A 22,699-nucleotide genomic window follows, 5' to 3' on the forward strand; every position below is an offset into this window, starting at 1 on the left:
TGAACCTTCTGGCCTGTGTTCATATCTTACTGTGTTCCTTCAGAAACCTCCTCACAGTCGGGTGTTTCACCTGTTACTGGAACCTGATAGGCAGAACTGCTGCCATTCGAACTCTTGCTGGCCTTAAAGTCAGTCCAGATTCCTGTAGTGTTCAATAGTGGAGTGTAACAGAAATAGAAGGCAGACAGCCCCAGAAGGTTTGTGACTGCCTGAGAACAACTGCTCTACCTGCAAAGAGCTGTCCTAGACCATCGCGGTGGTGTGTGTTGGTCCAGGATTGAGATGGAGGGATCTGTGGATCAGAGTTTGTGAAAGGAGATCCACAAAAACCAGAAGCTGGACTGGAGTATCTGACACTGGGTCTAGAAGCTCAGAGGATCAGTGCTGCGAAGCCCAAGCCAGAGCTGTCAGTCATCCATGAGCCTTGTCTCACTGTGACTACCTGATGACTTCTGGAAGTAGGGGAGTCTGTGGAAATGTATTCATGAATCCTTGACTCCAGTCCATGATGGAGGCATCTGTCAGTGACCCTGTGATGTGGTGTATGTACCCATGAACCCAAGAGGTAAGGCAGGAGATAATGGAGGCACCAGAAGGTTGCTGATTACAGCTTGCTATAGAGGCTATCCCCTCAGAAGGGAGAGCGCTGGCTGGAGGAAGCTTCTTCCTGGAAGAAGAGGCTCGGATGTGAGCAGACAGATGGGCCTTTGGGCTGTTTAGAATTCTTTCCATCTGCCCAAGGAGACAAGTTTCTGGTCAGTATAACACACCAAACTATGGCTGGGTTGAAGCAAGCTGGCCCTGTGATCTTACTACTGTTCGAGTTGGCACTAAGCCATCAATTACAAGTTTCTTCTTGCTTAGACTTAACCTGAAAGGAACTTGACTTAGCCTCTGTAGGGGAATGGGGGACCAGATGGACAGTGGCCATCTTGCTCAGAACCCCTGGGGATCCCAAATCTGTGATGATGAGGAGACAGACCAGCATGGTCTGCAGAAAATGCAAGTTCCAAGGCCTCCATCTCCATTCCCTGAACTGAAAAGCACCCTGATCCAACACAACTATTGGCAGAGCTGGCACCAGTGCAGAAGCAGCTGTCTCCATGCTAAGGCTGAGGTATCCCCAATGTTCTTCATCTCTGGAATAAAGCATCCAGATGAAGCACTGGCACTGTTGGCTGACAGAGCCTCAGCCCTGCCTCAAAGGACAAGAGATGGAGATAGCTCTGTTGCAATTTTTGCACCTGGAGGGAGGAGACAGCATAAGCTGAATTACACCGTGATAATGAGAAACATAAGAACGACCACACTGGGTCAGACCAGTGGTCCATCTAGCCCCGTATCCTGTCTTCTGACAGTGGCCAATGCCGGAGCTTCAGGGGGAATGAAGAGAACAGGGCAATTATTGAGTGATCCCCTGTCATCCAATCCCAGCATCTGGCAGGTAGAGGCTTAGCCATCTTGGCTAATAGCCATTGATAGACCTAACCTCCACAAACTTATCTAATTCTTTTTTAAACCTAGTTATACTTTTGGCCTTCACAACATCCCCTGGCAATAAGTTACACAGGTTGACTGTGCATAATGGGTGATACCTTTGCCCAGGTACAAAAGGCACGTAGCATATGGCTCATATACACACTGCTGGGGATGAAATACAGCATTTGAAGCTGATCTTGCTGTCTTCAGTCTTTTCACCTGCTTTGGCTGGGGGCATCCCATGATGATGTACCCAGCCAAAGCAAATCCAGGAAGCTGCAACATGATGTACTAAGACAACAAAGCGACTACACTGTTATGATATGTCTGGTATAAAACCATTCATCGTAGAGATGGTTTGAAAAAATCCAAAACCAATTTTACGAAAAAATTCTAAATTTATTTTCATTCTGAAGAATTCAGAATGGAAATGGTTTTTGTTTTATTTCAAAATATATTGTGATTTCCAAATTCCCCTCCCCCCAAAAAATTGTATCTTAAACATCATTGAAATGGTTTTTGATAATTTTGCAATTGAAAAGTATTGATAACCACTATGATAACCTTTTTGATACAAACATTTTCAGAAAAAATACTTGGCAAGGACTCTTGTTGTGAGAAATGAACATTTTCATTTTTATGGGGGAAAATGGTTTTGAAAAAAGGCTGGGGGGGGGGAATGAAAAACTGTGACCAGCTCAAATGAATATCTGTATTTTTATTAAGAGGAAAGTAAGCTAACTACTAACATATAATACAGGCAACAAGGTATCAGTGATGGATTAAGAGAAAAGACACCAAAAGATCCTTCCAATGACAGTGCTTGATCAACAGAAAGTGAAGCTTGTCTGGCCCCCAGCTCCTTTTAATCTAGCGGTCAGAATCTTTGTGTGCTTGAGGGTATGTGCACAGTCCCATTGCTGAGTGGATGGTTCCAAGCTCACGCATGTGATGTGAATGTACAACCTGTTGGCAGCTGCTTCTCCTAAGAAATGATTCCATCAGAGAGATGATTACCATTCAAATCCTGTTTACTGTTATGTTCACAGATTCCAAACAGAACTGCACCACAACAAACTCTCCAAGACCAAACTGCCTGTGCAATCAAACAGAATGTGTAAAACCATCTGTAATAGTGATATTTGGTAATGCCAAAAATATTACAGCATGTCCAGGGTACATGAACCTAACTAGTGTGGCTCTACCTGCAATTGGAGAAAAGTATAACTATTGTTAATTATTTGCCATAAATTACTAGGACAACTATGCAGCTCTCTACCATGGGTGGGAAGACATTTCTTCCTGACTCTAGCTGTTGATCAGTTCATTCCCTGAAGAACCAAGACTGATAGCCCTTGTTGTTATGCATCCCAGCTAGCCTATGTATTCTGCTTAGAAACCAGAACCTCACTGTGTCATGCTGCAAAATATCCCTCCATAGGACTGGCTGTACAGCAATTGGATTCTGGTACTTACCTTCAGACCCTAGCAGTGCAAAATACTGATGAATATTGATCATGGCTTCTTAAAGCATCTTACCCTGATAATTGGCTGATTACAAATTCATTAACATTGAGCAAAGATGAGCAGGTCTGATGTTCACCATAGTATAACTTGAATCTGAATTTTAGATGAGAAAACCTGGGGGAAGTTAAGAATTCCACACCTGAATTTGTCAGACTAATACTGGTCTTGCCCATTGCCATGATCTTTATTTAATATCTTTCTACAGCCCAGTAACCTTCATTCACACCCGCATTTGTTGGATAACTCATGAGTATAGCTGCAGGGTGGCTCATTACATGGTTCGTTACAGATACGAACCCTGGCAAACAACTCTGTCTGTTACACTATAGAGCTACTCCTCGGGGGGAAATATACAGCCGTGTTCTGCAATGATGCTGCAGGACACTACTGGTTGTAATGGTCTCACTGCAGTGTCTGGAGGTATTACTGTAGACTACTGCAGTATTTGTAGTAAGGGGCATTAGCGATCTTTCCCAGGTGTCCGGCTAGTGGATCTTGCCCACACGCTCAGGGTCCAACTGATCACCACATCTGGGGTTGGGAAGGAATTTTTCCCTGGGTAAGATTGGCAGAGACCCTGGGTTTAATTTTGCCTTCCTCTGTAGCATGGGGCATGGGACACTTACAGGTTTAAATTAGTGTAAATGGTGGATTCTCTGTAACTTGAAGCCTTTAAATCATGATTTGAGAACTTCAGTAACTCTGCCAGAGGTTCTGGGTCGATTACAGGAGTGGGTGGGTGAGTTTCTGTGATCTGCAATGTGCAGGTCAGACTAGATGATCATGATGGTCCCTTCTGGCCTTAAAGTCTATGAGATCTAGTGCCATCCCTCAGGCTGCTGACAATACCCTGAATAGCCAAGAGAAGACTTTTGTATGGGCATGCTTCTTGTAGGGCAAGCTTTCCAGCAGGAATCTAGTGAAAGGTTCTTTATGCTCTGAGGCCTGGCATGAAGGCTACAATGAATCATGCAGTCATCATCTACACCAGACATCTATCACTGAGTAGGAGAGACAGAAATCAGGAGCTTTGCCCCCAAGATACAGGCCTCTGTCAGGATAGCTGATGGAGAAACTGCTTTGGCTGTGAGTAACAGAGCAGGCCTTTAGTCCTCTGTGGGCCTCCAGCCACTAGAATGTGCACATGCTCATTACGCTGCATATGAAAGGGTACAAAAGGCGTGTTGGTACTCACACACGTACCTCGTTATTTCCTAGTGGTTGGGAGTGTGATCTAGGGTGTGATTTTGTGTTTCTCACCAGTGCTCGTGTTGCTTTCCCTGGTGAAAATGGTGACCTTCTGCCCTCTGGGCAAACACTGAGCATCCTTGCGAATTAGCCCCTCATTCTCTTGAGCTTTGCCCTTTTCCCAGTGGAGCCAGCTTTGCACCAAGATCCGATGTGCTCCTTCCAAAAGCTGCCCTATGTGTCTGGCTAGGGTTACCACTTTTGCTTGGACGTATTCCTGGAGGTTTCATCATATGACATAATCATTGATTAAATAATAATCTTTAATTTCTAGAGACTCCAGGAAAATCCTGGAGGCTTGGCACCCTAGAAGAGACTCGAGATGCCATCAGAACAGGAAACAGAGTCCATTTTCCATGAACCCATTAAAACCCAAAGCCTAGGCTTCAGAGGCCTGCTCACGCTGGTAGGGAGAAACGTTGGAACATGGCTCCCCAAGCCATGAAGGGGGCTTCCTAGAAAAAGCTCCCTGGCAAGCCTGGCAGGGGGAAGGCCCTGTCTCGGGGGGCAGCAGCTGGGGATGGGAAGAGCACAGCCTAACACCAGATGGGAATGGAAAGAGCAAAGCAGGGTGCTAGTGGTACACAGCCCCTGGAAAGCTCCAGCAGGGGGAAGGATGGGGAGGCAGGTGGCAATAGGGGAGCAGGTAGGCCCTGTGAATGCATTCATCAGCCTTGCAAATTTTACCAAGGTTGTTGTTTGTTTATTTATTTTTTACATTTCTTAAAGACAGCCTGTCTGTTTGGCAGGATTTTGCTAGCTCCAGTTTGAAGGTATTTGATTGGCTGGCCGATAGCAGATCTGTCCCTCTGGGCTTTGAGAAACCGTTGAATATTCTTAGCAGTTTGCTCACACTCCACTATAGTGAGTGTCTTCTAGCTGATTGCTTAGCTGCAATCTATTCCTCTAGGTTTATGTAGCAAGGTCTTTCCCTCCACCCTTTCATTGACTGCAATCACTCTCTGCCTCCCCTTTTAGTCTTATCTCTCCCCTCCTCCCCTTTCTGTCCCCTTTCCCTCCCATCCTTCCTTCTCGATCTCTAGCAATCTCTTGACACCTGAAGGAAAGCCTGGGAGGTGTGACCCACTGCAAGGGGGAAAAAAATCAATAAAAGGAAAGTCTAGGAAGGTATGGGGGATGGGGCAACTCCTTATGTGTAGCTGCTGATTATTTTGCATGGATTGGTGAGGAGAAAAGAGAGCTGCGTTGGGGGGGAACTAAAAAAGGCTTATTGCTCCGGTAAGTGCAAGGACAATATATACTATTATCATTGTTGATCATTTACTTGATTCATCCCCATGGCATCTTATGTCCTATTTTGCTTGGTTAGGCATGGCAGCATCATTATTATTATTATTTATTTGATGTATCAGCTTTGTGCTTCAATGCTAGGGATCAAATTGTCTCACTTGGGGGGTGTGTGTGTGTGTGTGCGTCCGTCCATCCAGATGCCCATTCTCTGAATCTGCTTTCAGATATTTTCCAACTCTCAGCTGGGTGTCTGGACTGGGAATTTGGGGTGTAGTACTCGGACACATTACTCACCAAAAACAATTGATGAGAATTGTTATTGACTTCCAAATCATCTGCCCATTAAGAGGAACACATTAATTCTTCTGGTTATTTAAAATATCTGGACCATTTGAGAGTGGAACATGAAAATGGGACTATTTAATTACCTCCCTCATTTATAGGGCAAGTTTTCTTTACCAAGACTCTGACATATTCTGTACTATGTTTTATAACAAAGCTACATTTAAAGATCAGTTCAGCAGTGGTTATAGCATCCAAATTACACGGTTGTCATGGAGATGGTACAGAGAAGCTGAAGTGATAGGACTGCATCTGGACTATGGAGGGGCTTTACTGATCAGTGGGATTTTTTCTTACCTTCTGTCTTTTTGTCTTTGCTAGGTTAGAGTTCTCTTTTAATCTTGAATGATCCAGGACAGTATTGCAGAATTTTTATGTCTAGCATCCGGGAAGAATGTGTATTTAGCCCACTCTGCACTATATTATTATCTTAATTGTTATATTGGCATTTGTCTTGCTGGGGTTTTTTTTGGTGGGGCTTTTTGTATTTTTGGGGGGGGGGGGGGAGGAGAAGACACAGGATAGTTTGCTGATCCTCGGCTAGGTGTGAAAGTACTTTCTAATGAGGTGCCTATAATGACTGCACTGTAATGGCATATTTCACATTTTTGGGACAAAGGGGAAATACTTTTTGACTTTAGCCATATTTGATTCCCCATCTCAGTTTTGAGAATGCAGAGATATCACCACCTGCCCATTTATAAACCAGATGATATGACATTTTTTTGCAACCGGTAAAGGGAATGTGTTGGCAACTGGAAAAAAAAATACATAATTTATGAGGAAGAAATTCTCCTACCGAAGGCTAGCTAGAATACAAAGAGTATTTCTGTGGGAAAGGCATGTTGTATGTTACAGATGTGTATTTCTTTAGTGGTTTGGATTAAATCATACTATTGTGCTCTTCATTATTTTGTGAGTTAGGCCAGTTTTAGTCAATATTTAATCTGATCTCATTGTGTGCTCACACAATAAACGTATAATTTGGAGCCAGGGTGACTTACATCTACAAAATGCATTGAGAATACATGTGGCATTGTCTCCCTAAATACAATTTCACCCCTTTTTTTGTTCACTGTAGCCTATTGTGGTGATGTAAATAAAGTAAAATACATTGGTGGAAACCAGCCCATCAGAATGGCAATGTTTCTGTAATTATAATATCACCAAACATAGGGGAGGATTAATTGCTAGGATAAACAGAGATTTGTGGCTGTTGGATGATGGGGCATGGTGTTCCGGGCCTGCATTCTAGTAGCTGGTATTACAGCCTACATTCTCCACATCTGAGTGGATGATATTTTTAGCGAGAAAATGTAGCATATTATCATTAGGCATTTTATAAAAAAGAAACCCGCATGTGTTTATCAATTTGTACATTACTGGGTACTTCAAAGTGTGCAGCTCAGTTAGGATTTTTGTGAACAAGATTTTTCCTACACAAGTCCAGAGAGAACAAGGGGAAAGTCTGAAAGTGGGAGCCTGAGCCCGGAGGGTATGTCTGGGGGACAGCTGAGCCACAAACTAAATGGTTCTCAGTTCAGCTGTTTTCCCCCCAAAAGTTAAGTACAGGTATAAATGGTGACCTCTTGTATTTTCCCCCTCAAAATCATTTTGAAGTGCAAAGTCCAGGGCCATGAGGTTCTGAAATGACATGGGAGTTCAGTCTTGCTGTCTCCATTCTTTGGATACTTTCTCCCCATATTAACCCTCTGCCCCAGCGATAACATTATCATCCCCTGGGGAAACTGAGGCACAGATTGGTGAAGTGACTTCCCCCAGGTCACACCACAATTAGTGATATTGCTGGGCAGAGATCCTCAGAGTCCAGTGTGCAAGTTTCCTGCTCTAACCGCTCGGCCATAAATATTGCAGAAGACACTTAACAAGTACTAAAGTGGCCCTGCTGCAAAGTGCAGCCTGTGGAATCATTACTGTGTTAAAAAAACCCATGGTATTTTTACTAAGAGTCCCAGTCACCGAGGTAAAGGTGGTGTTTCTACATTAAGGCTAAGCTTTTGGCTGCCAGTGGGAGGGGTGGGGAATATGTAGCCTTGCCCTATCCCCTTGGGTAGCCCAAGTAAAGATCAGCCTTTCGCCAGGGCTCTTTGGACAGCCCAGGTATGGACCTGCCAGAACTACAGTGCACCTGTGCAGGGGAGCACAGAGGCTGTTACTGAGATGCATTCCCCTGTCCAGGAGCAGCTCAGCTGGAAGTGGGTGGTAAAGGGAACGAAGACTCTGCCCTCCCGTTGCCGGTCCCTTGGGAGGTGTAGGCTGTCCCCTTTGAAGGGGTGTCTCCTCCCTCCTGCAGAAGCAGGGAGCTCCCCGGGGAACAGCGTGATTTTGTGTCAGCCTTCCCTTTAGGCCCTGGCTGCATGTGACAACCTCGCCCTGAGCCGTCACTGAAATCTCTTTGTACAGAACAGGGAGCCGGCCAGAGTGAGGCGTCTGGCCAAAGCCATCTTCCCCATGTCCTGTCCAGCAGGAAGCCAGATCAGAGAATGTGTCCATTGCACTGGGGCCAGCATTGTGTCAGACTCAAAGACATTGCTTTGGGGAGCGAGGCCTGCAGAATCCCGTCCCCCCAGAGCCCGGGGGCTTTCCTGCCTAATTATCCCTGTCTCACATGCGCACACGCTTCGGAAAGCAGCTCCTCGCTCCTCCTGAGGAGATTTCAGAAGGTCACGGCTCTAGTTCAATACTAGAGGCTGGCTGCACACACGCTGTATTCTCCAGAACAACATTATGGGCCTCATGGCATCAGGACCTGCCTGGCTGGACAAGGGCAGACTGGGGAGAATGGGCCCAAATCTGGCGCAAAGAGCCTCTCCGCTCCCCCTGTGCAGGGGCCGGATGCAGTACGGCTGGGGTGTACAGCCACTCCTAGCTTTGCATTGGCACTAGCTTATCTTAAGGGAGCTGGCTGGTTAATTTGTCTGTCCGTCCCTCCCTGAACACGCTAGCCAGAAGAGCTGACTGAGCTCCTGCTGCCCATGTTTTCAGGGTGGGGACACTGACACTGACAGACACTCATTTGTGTGGGTCGAGGAAAACCCCTCCTGGAGTTCCCACTGCCAGAGGGTCCAGATGCACCTCCACCACAAAGGTACCATCTAACCCATTAAGCACCATGCAAACAGTAAGTGTCAAAACCCTCCCCCATGTGACAGTAACATGTCTGGTGGGCGGGGGGCTCAATATGGGCACTCGTGGGGCCAGATCCCCACCTGGTGCAAGTGGGTGCAACTCTGTTGAAGTCAATGAGGTTGGCTGATTCACACCAGCTGAGGTTGCTGCATAGAGAAGGAAGGCTTGGTGGTTAGGGAGATTCAGGATCAAATCCCTGCTCTGCTATGGACTTGCTGTGTGACCTTGGCTAAGTCACTTAGAACCTCAGGTCCCCACCTGTACAATAAGGATAACAGCCCAGGCCTGCCTCCCAGAGGTGTCGGAAGGAGAAATGGATTACAGATAGTGGGCTGCCTGGACTCCACAGTAATGGGGGCCAGATAAGCACAACAGATAAACAGGATCTGACCCATGAAATCTATTCTTCATCCTTCTGTTGGGGGAGTGAACTTTGTGCATCCCTCTTCCCATGGGCAGACAGGGACCTGGCCAAAGAAACTCTAGATTCCAAAGGATCTGCTGGAGGCCAGGGCAATCCCCATGGGAGCTCGGTCTCTGTGCTGCCTTCCTTGGCCCATTGGCAATACGGGTCCTGGAACAGCCATGCTGTGAGCAAGTCAGTACCACAGCTCAGCTCCCCTCAGGGCCATATCCAACATTGGCCAGAACTTCCTCTAGTCTTCAGTGAGCATGTTCCCAGAGCAGGTGGCCCTTCAGCAGGATAGGGGGAAAGAGGGTTGTATAAAACATCATTGCCTCCTGAGCCAGCAGGTTGGAGCCATTCCATGTCTCCCTGTTGCCAACTCCTGTGCTTTTAGTGCAAGTCTCACGATGTTTGATGCTTTTCTTAAAGCCCCAGCTTCTGGAGTCCTGTGATTGTGAGAGTCTCAGCTGCCATTTAAAAAAGTAAAGTCAGTTTCTAGCCCTCATGGTTGCAAAGAAAAGATGGAAGATATGAGCTCAACCCCAGAAGTCAAGAAAACAGACCCCCAAATTCATCGTCTTTAATATCTCCTGATTTTTAAGCCAGTGTCATGTTTCAGGAGTTTTGAATGCTTGGGGCTGGCCATACAGCATGTTACAGAGGGTGAATTTTCCTTTTCACAAAGTGCAGCCAAACAAAATACTATGACCCTCCACGCTCCCAGAAAGTGAAAACCGAGAGAGGAGGAGACCAAGGCCTCTGATCACACAGCAGGAGGCTCCATGTGCTTTTCAAAGGGAACAGATGGCAGCCAGGTGTCCCTGAGAATAAGACCACTTTCTATCAGAAGGAAGGATGGTTGAGTGGTTAAAGCACAGGCCTCGAAGTCATGAGTTACGGGCTCAGTTCTTGGGTCTGCCACTGACTTCCTGTGTGACTTTGGCCAACTCACTAAGGCCCACAGAGGTGTTCAGGCTCCTAACTTCCATGGAAATTGATGAGAGTTAGGACCTCAAATGCTTTTGTGGCGGATCTGGGCTTCAGTCTCTCTGTGTCTCAGTTCCCCAACTGTAAAATGGAAACAATACTTCCTACCTACCTGTGGTGCTTCAGTCACTGAGGTTTGCAGAGCACTCTGCAGTGCTCATGGGCAGGGCGCTGCAGAAAAGCAAAGGACCTTTTAGTTCTGCCAACAGTTTAGCTGTGAGCCTGCACAGTGAAGCCATGGGGCTCCCAAGTGCCCCGCATTAACATCCTTCCCCATTGCTGGACCACCATCTGGTGAGGGAGCCTGTATCACAACGGGACAGGCCAGGCTGCTTTGCTCCTCTTCCCCTCAATACTTCCTTGCTGGTTTACAGGGCTTGGCTCCTGCTCTGTGGATAGCTCATGGTTGGGGGTTTTGTAACATCAGAGGTAACCCAGCCACTCATGGCGCGCGCGCGGGGGGGGGGGTGTTCTGTGTATATACTGTAGCTGTATTGGTTAAAATGCCTTAAAAATCTTCAGATTTATTTATTATCCTCCAAAGCCACTGTTCTTGTGGCCATCCATCCCGCGTGTCTCTGTTGCATGCTCGTGTGCAGCAGTAGTTACTTATTTAGAAGTCTGTAAGTATTTACGGGAGGGGAGAGGGGGGGATATATTAAATAATGGGCTCTTTAATCTGGCAAAGAAAGATCTAGCACAATCCAGTGGCTGGAAGCTGAAACTAGAGAAGTTCAGACTGGGAATAAGGTGTATGTTTTTTAACAGTGAGAGTAAATAAACCATTGGAACAAATTACCAAGGGTCATGGTAGATTGTCCATCACAGACAATTTTAAAATCAAGACTGGATGTTTGTCTCAAAGCTCTGATCTAGGGATTATTCTGGGGCAGGTCTCTGGCCTGTGCTACACAGATGGTCAGACTAGATGATCACGATGGTCCTGTCTGGCCTTGGAATCTACACATTTGGGTTCGTGACCAAATTCCAGGCCTGGGGCAGCACTGAGGGGCACATCAGTGGTGATCAACACCTCCAGGTAAGTCGTCTTTACTCCTTCTGCCTGCTCATCCCCCCTGCCCCACGCTCTCCCTGCCAGGGTTTCAGGTGAGTAACATTTGGGGAAGGGATGAAGCTTAAGCAAGGATGTCCGGGCGGTTCCTCCTCTGGGGCAACCCCAGCCATGGGTGCAGGCTGGCGCATTTCAAAGGCAAAGAGTTTGCTCTTCAGAAGCATCTTAATAAGTCCAAGTAGAAGCAAGTCTTGACTGGGGAGAGAGGTAGCCATATCGAGGGAAGAGGAAAGCTCCAGCAGAGCAGGGGAAGTGCTGCTCCCCTCCTGCCAGCCTACCCCTCAATGTGTTTGCCTCTTCCAAGCACCACCTCATCAACGGCTCCTCTCCCCTCACCCTTCTGTTCCTGGCTTGCCCTTCCTACCCATCCATTCCTTGTTCGTACTGTGTGCCTGAGGCTCCATCACACTCAGGCCCCGTTTGGCTGCTTCAGCAGCATGAAAGGTCCTTAAAGTGCATTTAAAGAGCCCCTAGGAAACCTCCCCTCCGCTACAAACTGGGATGTGGGCAGTCAGGCCTAGTGGTTGGAGCAGGAGTCACAGGCCAGGAACAGCACTGAAGGTTAGACCCTGAGTCCGGGACCAGGAGTCAGAGCCTAGGGTCACAACTGAAGCCAGAAGCAGGCAAGGGAGAGGGTGGAAGCAGAGTAGAGCTGCAGAGGAACAAGGCAGGCTCAGGAGAGCTTGCAGCTGCAGGCATGTTGTGGCTCAGCTGGGCTCGTAGGCTGCCGGAGAGTGGGCAGGCGCAACTGCAAGTCCTCATTCCTGACACCTGCTGGGCCCTCCTTGGCTGGTTACAACTAGCTTAAGGGCTCTCTGCTGTCCCAGCTCCCAGCGAGTGGCAGATGGGGTGGATTGGGGTTGTGGCTACAGCACACCCACTATGGCTATTCTTGGCTTCTCAGAGACCGTAGGGGACCATGGGAAGCAGAGCATAAGTTAGAGCAGCCCCAAAGGTGCTCTAGCTTCCACTGGGGGCCAGGCACTCAAATCCAGGAACTCAAAACCTCCCCATGGTGGGGATGGAGTAACTGAGACTCAGGCCCTTTGTCTTCTGCCCCTCATTTCTTTCTGCCTTCCACCTAGTGCTGTCCTGGCCTTGAAGAAGTTCAGGGAGGCAGCCCCCACTTGTTCCCACCCCTCTTCCCCAGAATGCCTGCTCTTCTCTCTCCCCACTGCCTCTCTCCCCACTCTCTTCTTCCCCGTGAGTCTCTTCCTTAGAGTCTCCTCCTCTGCTCCAGCAGGGCTAGGGCAGCACAGTCTTCCCCACAGTGAGTCATGGTGCGGATGCCCAATGGCTCCCCCTGCAAAAAGTAGGCCTCTGTCCCCCCTGCTCTGCTGGTGACATTCTCTGTCTGCCACTGAAAACAATTCAGCAGAGCCTGGACAGGCTGGAGCTCTACAGTAACCATGGTTGCAGGCTGCAAGTGGCCTATGGGCTGTATAACACTCCCTGGTGTGCTCTTCGATAAGGCTGAATGGTACCTCTATGAACTCCAAAAGGGAGTTCCGAGCACATGTGCAATGCAGAGCCATGTGCACTGCTGAGCGGCAAGGAGGTGCTTACCCCAAATTATTTCCATGCCACGCTGCGCACAAAGTGTGATTTGAATAGGACCCCTGCATGTGTCCGCGTGAGAGTTGACTGCACACACCTTTGCTCCTCCATCCCATAAGGCTGGCTGTCATGTAGCCAGGGGGAAGCTGGGACCACTGTAGGAGATTGCAGCAAAGACTGGCTGCAAAGCCAAGGGATGGAGCTCAGGCTACTGAGCAACCTTGCCAGGAGTTCCAAGGGCTGATAAAATGGGGCACAGTAGCAAGGAAGGAGTTCTGGGAACAACCCCCGGAACAGCTGACTGCGTGTAGCAGGGCGTTAGCAGTACTGCCACCTGTAATGATTTTTTTTTGGCATGTCTCATGATATTTGAAAATTTTCATCAAGCCCCAGCTCCTGGAGTCATGGGCTTATTTGAGAATCTCAACGTCCACTTAAAAGAAAAAAAGGAATTTTCTCGCCTCATGGTTGCAGACTAAACCTGTGAAAATGTGGCATGAGCGTGCCCTAAAGGTTCAGAAGCCGGACAGCAAATAAAATGATCCCCAGATCTATTATTTTGCAACTCTTGTGATTTTTAAACCATCTCGTAACGTTGGTGGCCCTGTCTCGTGATTGGTGAACGCTTGGGGCTGGCAGCACTCTGTTGGGTTATAGCGCCCTGCACAGCGAAGCCGCCAGCTCTCCTGGATCACTCTTGCCATCAGGTCAGCTGGGCCCTATTCCCTCCAGCCCAGGAATACAAAAGGTCTAATGCCGCTGATTCAGCCTGGCATTGGTGCTAGGCTGTCCCTATGATCAAGATAGAGGTGCAATATATCTAGGTTTCTAGAATGCCCTGGGCATTCCCCCAAGCACCCTATGCCAATCCCTCAAGGCTTCTTTGCCAAGGCCTCCTGCAGACTAGAGCCAGCGACCCCTGCTCCACAGCTCCAGGGAAATTCCCTGGTGAAGGGATGAGCCATGTCCTTGTTTTGTGGTGTCCCTGTGCTGGTATAGCCCACACAGAGGGGCACAGGATAAGCACAAATCGGGCCCTGAGTGTGTCTGTGAAGCAGAGGGAATTAGCAGCAGGGAGGGAAGGGCCTGCAGCCAAACTTGGGAGAACGCTTGAATTGAGGTTTGTGTTTGTCAGCTCAATTAACTATAAAGCCTCCTCTCCCCCCCCCCCCAATCCCCTCAGCAGGGGCTAAGTTTGCACCAGCCCCAACCTGTGTGGTTGTTAGGAGCCGGGAGGGAACATGTTTCAGTGTAACAGTTCCTGATGCCCTCAGGAGCAGCCACATATGCCCATGGAGCTCCTCTGATTATCAGCATTGTGTACTGCCTCTGAACTCAGTCAGGGACCAGCCACTACTGGGGGAATTACAGGGGGGAGGGGTGGTAGCGAGATGGAGGCTAGGGTTGCCACTTTTTATTTGCACAAAAACGAACAACCTGACCTTGACCCTGCCCCACCCTGAGGTTGCACCTCTGTCCCGCCCCTTCTCTGAGGCCTTACCCCAGCTCACTCCAATCCCCATCCTCGCTCACTCATTCATTTTCACTGGGCTGGGACAGGGGGTTGGGGTGCAGGAGGGGGTGAGGGCTCTGGGGTGAGGCTAGAAATGAGGGTTCAGAGTGCAGGAGGGGGCTCCGGGCTGGGGCGGGGGGTTGGGGTGTGGGAGGGGGTACAGGCTATGGGGTGGGGCTCAGGATGAGGAGTTTAGGGTGTAGGAGGGGGCTCTGGGGTGGGGCAGAGGGTTTTGGAGTGCAGGAGGGGGTGCGGGAGGACGTTCTGGGCTCAAGTTTGGGTACAGCCCCCCGTCTTCTTGGAGACTAGAGACTGAGTGCCATGGATTACGAGGCCCCACTGGCTCGAGTTAACAGAGAAAAGCCCAGCTCTCCACTCCACGAGGAAAGGGTTTGGAGGGCAGAGCCTCCAGGGCAGCCTGCCCTGCTGCCCCTTGCACCTACCCCAGGTCGTTATGCAGCCTGAAGCCTGCTCTATAATCCACTGAGGACAGGTTACCCTCTAGTGCCCCCCGAGAACATGGCAGTATGGAGTGCTTTTTCACCCACTATCCTTTGCCTATCTGTAGACAGCTCTCTGCTCCTACTGCGCAGCTCTCCGGGGGAGGGGGGCAGGGAGCCCCATTACTTTGTGCATATTCTGTGAGCCCCACTAGCCAATCCGTGTCCTCCATTCATGGACTGCCCAATGAGAGCTCAGGAAGGCAGGGGTGGCCCGGTGGAAGGGATGCTGCTGGTTGGCTGGCCAGGAGGGTATACACAATGCCAGGGATTCAGCTATTTGTATTCTCTGGGACAGTGAAGCTGCAGGAGCAGGCGCTTTAGTTAATTAGATTACGAGACCCCACAGGCTTCTGAGTCATAAAAAAAAAATGAAATGATTTTTGTAATTGAGGATGGGGTTTCTGCCAAGAGATGCTTTAATGAGCATTTAGGTTTTCTCTCTTAGCTTAGCGTGAGTAGGTATGGACCGCTATCACAGCCACCGTGTGCTGAAGGCTGGTAGGTTGCAGGAGACGCTATTTACTTCTGATGCGATCTCTATCCATTGCCCCTTTCATCGAAAAGCCTCCACGTCCCTTTCAAATGTTAGCACTCCATTCCTCACCATTGCCCCACGAGGTGCCCATCTCCAGTGTGCAGATGGGGAAATTGAGGCACAAAACAGTTTAAGGACAGATTCTGGCCCTTCTAAGCTGTTCCATCACATATAGGGGCTGTTAATGCACCACACCTAGCTTGTAAATTCCCCCAAGTGCAGCACGCTGATGCCCCCCTCCTAATCCCCAGGATAGGGAACAGGCTGAGGGAAGGAGGTAGATGAATAGTACTGTGTGGATTCTGGCCTGCTTCACAGCCCATAGGCTGGCTTCGATGGATTGCCATAAATTAGAAGAGTCGCCTGCTCCTCTGACTTACATCTGGTGTTATTTTGGAGCAGCCCAGATTCTGAAGGATCAAATGGTCGTGTAAAGCCACTTTCCTCCCTCCCCAGCTTGGTCGGGCTGGAGGCGCTGCCCAGAATGCCAGCCTGCCTGTCTTGGTGGAGGACCCAGAGTCAGCTGTTGGTAGCGGTGGGTTTAGAAGGTGGTGGTTTCCAGCTCCCAGCACGGTGCTTGGTTGCCTAGAGATGCCCTAGCAGTGGAATGACATTGCATTGGGACACTCTCCAGAACTAAAGTTTATTGCTTATAATAACATGCTAAGGGCTCTCCAGTTGGGCATCCAAAAGTCGATGATCTTAATGGTCCCTTCTGATGTTAAAATCTAGGATCTATGAAAATCAGAGGCCACTTTGCAAAACATTTACTGAGGCACTGAGAAAGGATGGAGGGACTTATCCTTTTCCTCCTAGAGATTCTGCCATGGTCATATCCCCAGCTGAAGCCTCCCAAAGCGTTTCTCCCCTTTACTTCTCCTGCTCATGCTCTCCCTGACCCTGTCATCAGCAATCACCCCTCATTAACTTTGAAAGATTCATAAGAATCTCCTTCGCAATGCTGGATTTTGGCATGATTTCTACTAACATCAAGAACAAAGGTGGTCTTGAGCCTGGTTAAGGAACAATTAATTTGTCACTGGGGTCTGGGCAACTTTCAGAGTAGCAGCATGTGGCTGGGTCAGATTGGCCTGGAGCTTGATTTCAATGCCACGTGCTCATGATCATGCTATTTCAGTTCCTGTTGGCTCCGGCTTTAATGTTAGCTAGAGCTGTCAGCTTTCGTTGGGAGTCAGAAAATGACCTCATCTTTTCTAGCTCCTGCAGGGAGCTCCATTAAATAAACATATCTTGATCTTTTTTCAGTTTTTTAAAAAAAGTTAATTTAGCACTGGTGAAAGGTACCAGGCTGAGAATGCTGAAGGACAAGGCCTCTCATTCATCCACAGAACACGTCTAGCACAGGGCCGCCCAGAAGATTCAGGGGGTCTGGAGCAAAGCAATTTCAGAGGCCCCTTTCATTAAAAAAAGTTGCAATACTATAGAATACTATATTCTCATGGGGGGCCCTGTGGGGCCCGGGGCAAATTGCCCCACTTGCCCCGCCTCTGGGCGGCCCTGGTCTAGCACAGGCAGCACCAGAGGGAGGTTCCTCCCCACACTTAGTCAGCAGGACCCAGTCTTGGTGCAGAACAGACCATCCCAGTGGTGCAAGACAGGCATTTACTCTCCATGTCCATTCAGTCCTTGGTCAGTCTCTGATGCATCTGCCAATAAGGAGGCTGAGTAGAGCCCTCTAGAAAGCCGTCTGAGACCATTGTCTTATTTCATGCTGGCTCTCCAACAGCTCTCAGGTGGTGGTGCCCATTCTGGACTGGATTCAAACCAGTTGTAGAGGTGGTAGACTCATTAGCCTATCAGAAATCCCCTAAATAACCCAGCCATAAGTTTTAAGATGGTCACATGTTCATCGAGGGTATATTTATAACTAGGTTAGGAAGGGTTAATAAATGATTAATAGATGTTTTAAAAAGAGTTAATCAATTATCATACAGTCCCACAGGTCAACAGATTGTTGATAACTATGGTTTATAACTGTCTATCATGCTTTCTGTTGATGTGCTTATAACCACCTGTCTGTGACATGCTGATCATATCTATCCTTTAGTAAACCTTTATAAATTGGTTATAAATGTGCCTTTAATATAATGGGTGACCTTTAAGATTATACATTCTTTTGCGCCAATCTTGTGGTCTCAAGGGATTTTACTCTTTGTCTTCATCTTGATGGCTGCACTGCCTCTTAGCTTGTCCAGAAACTTTCAGTGGATGTCAACTTCTGATGGGAAAGAGCCTTTTTAGAAGATTGTCTCATTAATTCCAGAACAGTATCCCTGATTTTCTCAGTTAATGGCCCCTAGTCTCTGGAACTCACTCCTCCCTGTTGGTCCTGCAGAGCCTGAGTTTGTTGTGTCACTACAAGATACATGACCACGGTAATTTACTTAGTTTCCACTCAGAGGAGTGACTTTGGATTTCTTTGTGTTGGAGCTGGAGGCGGTCTCTCTTAGTGTATGTTTACAATTATTGGGGTTCTCATCTGTTCCATGCATTAAATAATGTGCTAGGGGCATTTTATAAATTAAACAATTCAACCATTAAATACGTATGGCCTGCTCTTGTGTAGTAACTTACATGAAGGCAAAGCGGGTCCAACCCACTGCCATGTTAGAATGGAACGACATGGACATTGCAAAAGTGCCAGCACTGTGCATTCAAAAATCTTGAGTCAAGCCCCAAAAACATGAGAGCTTAACAATAAAAGTTAAGTTCTTTTTATTTTATTTTATTAAGTTCTTTTGAAACTTTGAGGTTTTCCCAAGCTTATTTCTGCAACTACTTTTTTTTTTTTAATGAAAGCTGTGATTCTAGTGCATTCACGTGACTCCAAGGAGTTGGGGTTTAAAAAAAAAAGCCCAAATATCACGAGATTTGTGATAAAATCATGAGAGTTGGCAACACTGCATTACCCAGGTCTAAAAGACTACATAAGGTATAAGGCAGGAGAATTGGACTCGTAGTAGGGCTAGACAGAAAACACAAATTCCATTCCTTGAAAAATGTCGAGTTTTCACATCATCCCACATCAGAACGAAACCCAGAGCTTTTGAAACTTCTTGCAAAAAAAGAGGGCCTCACCCTAAAATAGCCAAATGTCTAAAGTACAGTTGCTACAGCGGCATAGTTACAGTGCTGAAGCTGTGCCGCTCTAGTGCCACGGTGTAGATGCTTCCTACGCTGGCAGGAGGAGTTTTTTCATTGGTGTTGTTAATCCACCTTTCTGAGAGGTGGCAGCTAAGTCGATGAAAGAATTCTTCTACTGACCTAGCTGCATCTACAGCCAGGGGTTGGTCGACCTAGCCATGGCACTCAGGGTGGAAAATTTTTCATAGTCCTGAGTGACATAACTAGGTTGAACTAATTTTTAAGTGTCAACTAGGCCCAATAGTCTAGTGACTAGGGCTCTAAGCTGGGATGGTGGCTAGGGAACTGACTTGGCATGTGGAAAACCCAGGTTCAAGTCTTTGCTCCAAATCAGACAGAGCAACTCCTTGAACCTGGGTCTCCTACATATTAGGCGAATGCCCTAATTGGCTATTCAGGAGGCCTCTGGTATTGACCAGAAAGTCCATCCTGGAATGGGGATTCCCTCCTGGCAGAAGTTTAATCAAAACAATACATTTCTGCAAACAGTTTTGGTTTCGACAGACAGGCATTCTCTGATGACAAATATTTAGTCAAAGAATTCCCAACCAATTCTATTTCATAGTATCAAAGTTTCAGCAAATTGTAAGAACCATATCTATGTCTTTGTCCATTCTAGGAAGTTGTACTGCTTTATCGATATGTGGTATAAGAACATATATAAAATAGAACAGAATCGGTAAAGTAAAGCAGTACATCCCCTCCAGTCTGGACAAGGTTGTTTCAGTCTAAATGTGCTTTATAGTAGTAAGGCTATTCCCCTATAAAAGGGGAATAAGCTATACTCATAGAATGCACCCTAGGAGTTGTATCAGTATAAATTTATCACACCCCTAATCTAGAAATATCACACCTCTAACAGACAGAGTTATACCCGTACAACTGTCACATGTAGACTAGACTTTAGTCTGTACCAGAGTATCTCAAAATTTCTCGTTCAAAATTTTTGTTTTGTTTTGATGAAATCTGGCCATTTTTCAAAGGCTGAATGGGGGATTTTTTTGTTTGTTTTCAGTTTTTGTTTTTTTGCTCACTGTTTTGGATTTCCCAATTTTGTTTCCTTATTGCCAATTTTGATTTGTTGGCTTAGTCACATGGTGGGAGTGTTCTCAATAAAAACAGCTCTGAAAAGAAAAATTCTGCTGGCAACTTTTTAAAAAATGCTTTTGAAAAGTACAATTTTTGAAAAAAAAAATCAATCTTCCAATTACAGAAGTACCACAGCTATTTTTTAAAGAGGATCCATTCTGAAACAATGGAATGAAACTGCCTTTGAAAATTAAAAGAATGTAAGAGTTTTGACCAGTCCAAGTTTAAGCTCCTTTCTTGGTCCCTTATTTAAGCATGTACATAACTTTGAGGCAAATGGAAGTATTTATGGGAGTAAAGTTATTTCATCTTAAATGTAGCTTAGTGGTTAGTCCACTGAACTAGGACTCAAGCCCTGGATTCTATTCCTAGTTGTGCCATGGGCCTACTGAGTGATCTTGGGCAAGTCACTTTGCCTCTTTGTGCCTCAGTTTACCTCACTGTAAAAAGGGGATAAAGCTACTGCCCTCCTCTGTAATGTGCTTTGAGGTCTTCTGATGAAAAGATCTATGTATTGTTCTGTGTTTGCAGGATCAGGGCATTAGAGGGTAAGCTGTTGTAGGCCGGACAGTATCTTGCTGTGTGTTTGTACAAAACCCAGCACAGTGGAGTCCTGATTGGGGTTTCTGGTCGCTACTACCAGACAAATAATAATAATAAACAACAACGTGTGACTTTATAAAGCTAGTGGAATCTTGGTCCTGATCAAAAGGAGGTCTGCTTTCCTTGTGTAAATTTAGTGCCCTCGTGGCCAAGATGGAGTCTGCTCTGCAGGCAGCTCTGGCCAAGAGAAGGCGTGCGCAGGAATGCAGCAGGAGAAATCCCTTCCACCCCAGGGGCACCTGTTCCAAACCCCCCAGAGTGAATACACACACCCACAGGAAAAGTACAGTGGATATAACAAGGGAAATATTTATTTACAGAGGGATGAGAGGAGAAAAGCAACAAGGGGAAATATAGGGGGAGCAGTAAGACAGGGCTGCATCCAAGCCAAGGCCCCACAGGCCCAGTGGTAGCACAGTCTGGAAGGGCAGACACTGAGCAATGTGTCTGCACACAGAGTTCAGAAGTTCTGAGCAAAGTTCCAGTCCAGTGGTGAGTCTTGGGTGCTCCTGGTCGTCTTCGGCGCCTGTGAACTTTCCCCCAACAAACCCCTCCGGTGCCCTCTCCTGCTGCTCTCTGCAAAGCCACACAGAGTGACCACCTCCCCACTTAACTAGCTAGCAACCTCCCTCCTTGTCCCCAGTGCAGAGTCACAAGCCCCAGTACTCACAGCCCCATGCAGCTCTGGGCAGCAGTGATACTGGGTCCTGCTCCGGACTGTCCTTCTTGGCAATTCCTCCCTGGCACAGTGCTCCTCCTGCCTCCTGTCCTGGGGTGTCCCTGATCGGCCCTGTCCGTCCCAGGCCTCAGGCAGGTTCTCTCTGTTCCACTTTTCCAGGGCCTGTAGGCTGCCTCCGCCTCTCCTTGGAGCTCCAGCACTGCCCCCTGGAGTTTCCCTCCTTTTTTCTTACTCTCCCCCTCCCCCTTAGGAAAAAGATTTAAAGGACCATCTCTCTAAACTCCAAAGAGGTTACACTTGTACTTACTCTGTCCCAATCTTTCAGTGCTAGGGGAAGGCCAGCCCTGTGTACAGAATCCGTAGCTGTGCCAACCAACAGTTCAGGATTCAGCTTTTCAATACATAAAAAGAGTATTAACTACTTTTTGTCTGAAGATCCCCCATTATGGCAGATTGATGCTTTAACACCAGCGTTTGCAGTGGGGGATGTCTCATACTAACCTTTGCCATGGAATACCGGCACCCCCATGCTTCAACCACCACATCTTTTTGTGCTTATCACGCATGCGGCAGCTCCACCAAGTAACTGCCCCACCCCAGTTGGCCCATGGCCCATGCAGTAGGTACCCACCTATCTCAGCTTTGCTCCTCATGGGCTCCTTCTTGCCTCTTCCTTTATCAACTTATTGCTTCCATGTTCTTTTGGCTACCAGGTTCTATGGTTGGGCAAAGATGGTGACTTCACTGATAACTCAAGGTTTCACAACTCCAGGCCACAATACCGTAGGTTTCGGATGTGTCAGCTCTCCACACATCTGCTGTCTGTCAATGCTGGGTCACTGCTCTCAGGAGCGCCGCCAGCTTTTTTGCTGCCCTAGGCGGCGGAAGGTCCCGCCCCCAAAATGCCACCCCCGACAGAGCTGGGCATGGAGCCTGTACCAGCGCTGCCTACATCAGCATCTGTCTGGCATGACAGACCTTGCCCCTGCCCCCACATCTTCGAGGGGGTGAGTGAGAATCAGTGCTCAGGATCACTGGGAAGGACTAACCCTTCAGAGCCCACAGGGCCTTCACACACACTGCTGTGCTGCTGCTTGATGCAAATTCTCATCCGAGCCAGGTACTCTGTCCTCTTCAGGAGCCCACTCGACCCCCAACATTCAGGCAGCTCTCCCCTAGTGGCAAGGGGTGAAAAAGTCCAGCTAACCTAGCCCTGACTGCATTGGTATCGATGCTGTTTGATCTGAAGTTAGCTGGAGGTGTCAGTCAGTTCATGTCTTCATTCAGATCAGCATGCTGGGACTGAAGATTTTTGCTTCATCAGTGTCTTAATGCCGGCGGGTACCTAGCACGGGCAGGCCCATTGAAGTTGAGGCCTCAGGCTTCCACGGCACTGAGAGCTCTGAATAGCCTTGAAATTAGGATATTGCTTCATCTAGATAAGGATGCTCCAGGTGCTATCTGGGCCTAGCAGAGACAGGCGTGCTGAGGCCAGGTATCTCTGCTGGACCAGATACTAAAGGCAGCCCCTCTCTGATGGAGGACCCTGCATTCCCCCACTTCGCTGAAAAGATAGTTCTGGCCATTCCCTTT

General features: G+C 47.8%; 1 protein-coding gene across 1 annotated transcript in view; it reads left to right on the plus strand.

The window, feature by feature from the left end:
- Positions 1 to 5,239: 5,239 nt before the first annotated feature.
- PSD2 (pleckstrin and Sec7 domain containing 2) overlaps positions 5,240 to 22,699 on the plus strand; it is a 146,786-nt gene continuing 129,326 nt past the window's right edge. Inside the window, exon 1 of the mRNA XM_054037678.1 lies at positions 5,240 to 5,493. The gene's annotated coding sequence lies outside the window, so the exon portion shown is untranslated. The remainder of the gene's footprint in view (positions 5,494 to 22,699) is intronic.

Source organism: Malaclemys terrapin, chromosome 8 (assembly GCF_027887155.1).
Source record: "Malaclemys terrapin pileata isolate rMalTer1 chromosome 8, rMalTer1.hap1, whole genome shotgun sequence".
Taxonomy (NCBI): Eukaryota; Metazoa; Chordata; order Testudines; family Emydidae; genus Malaclemys; species Malaclemys terrapin.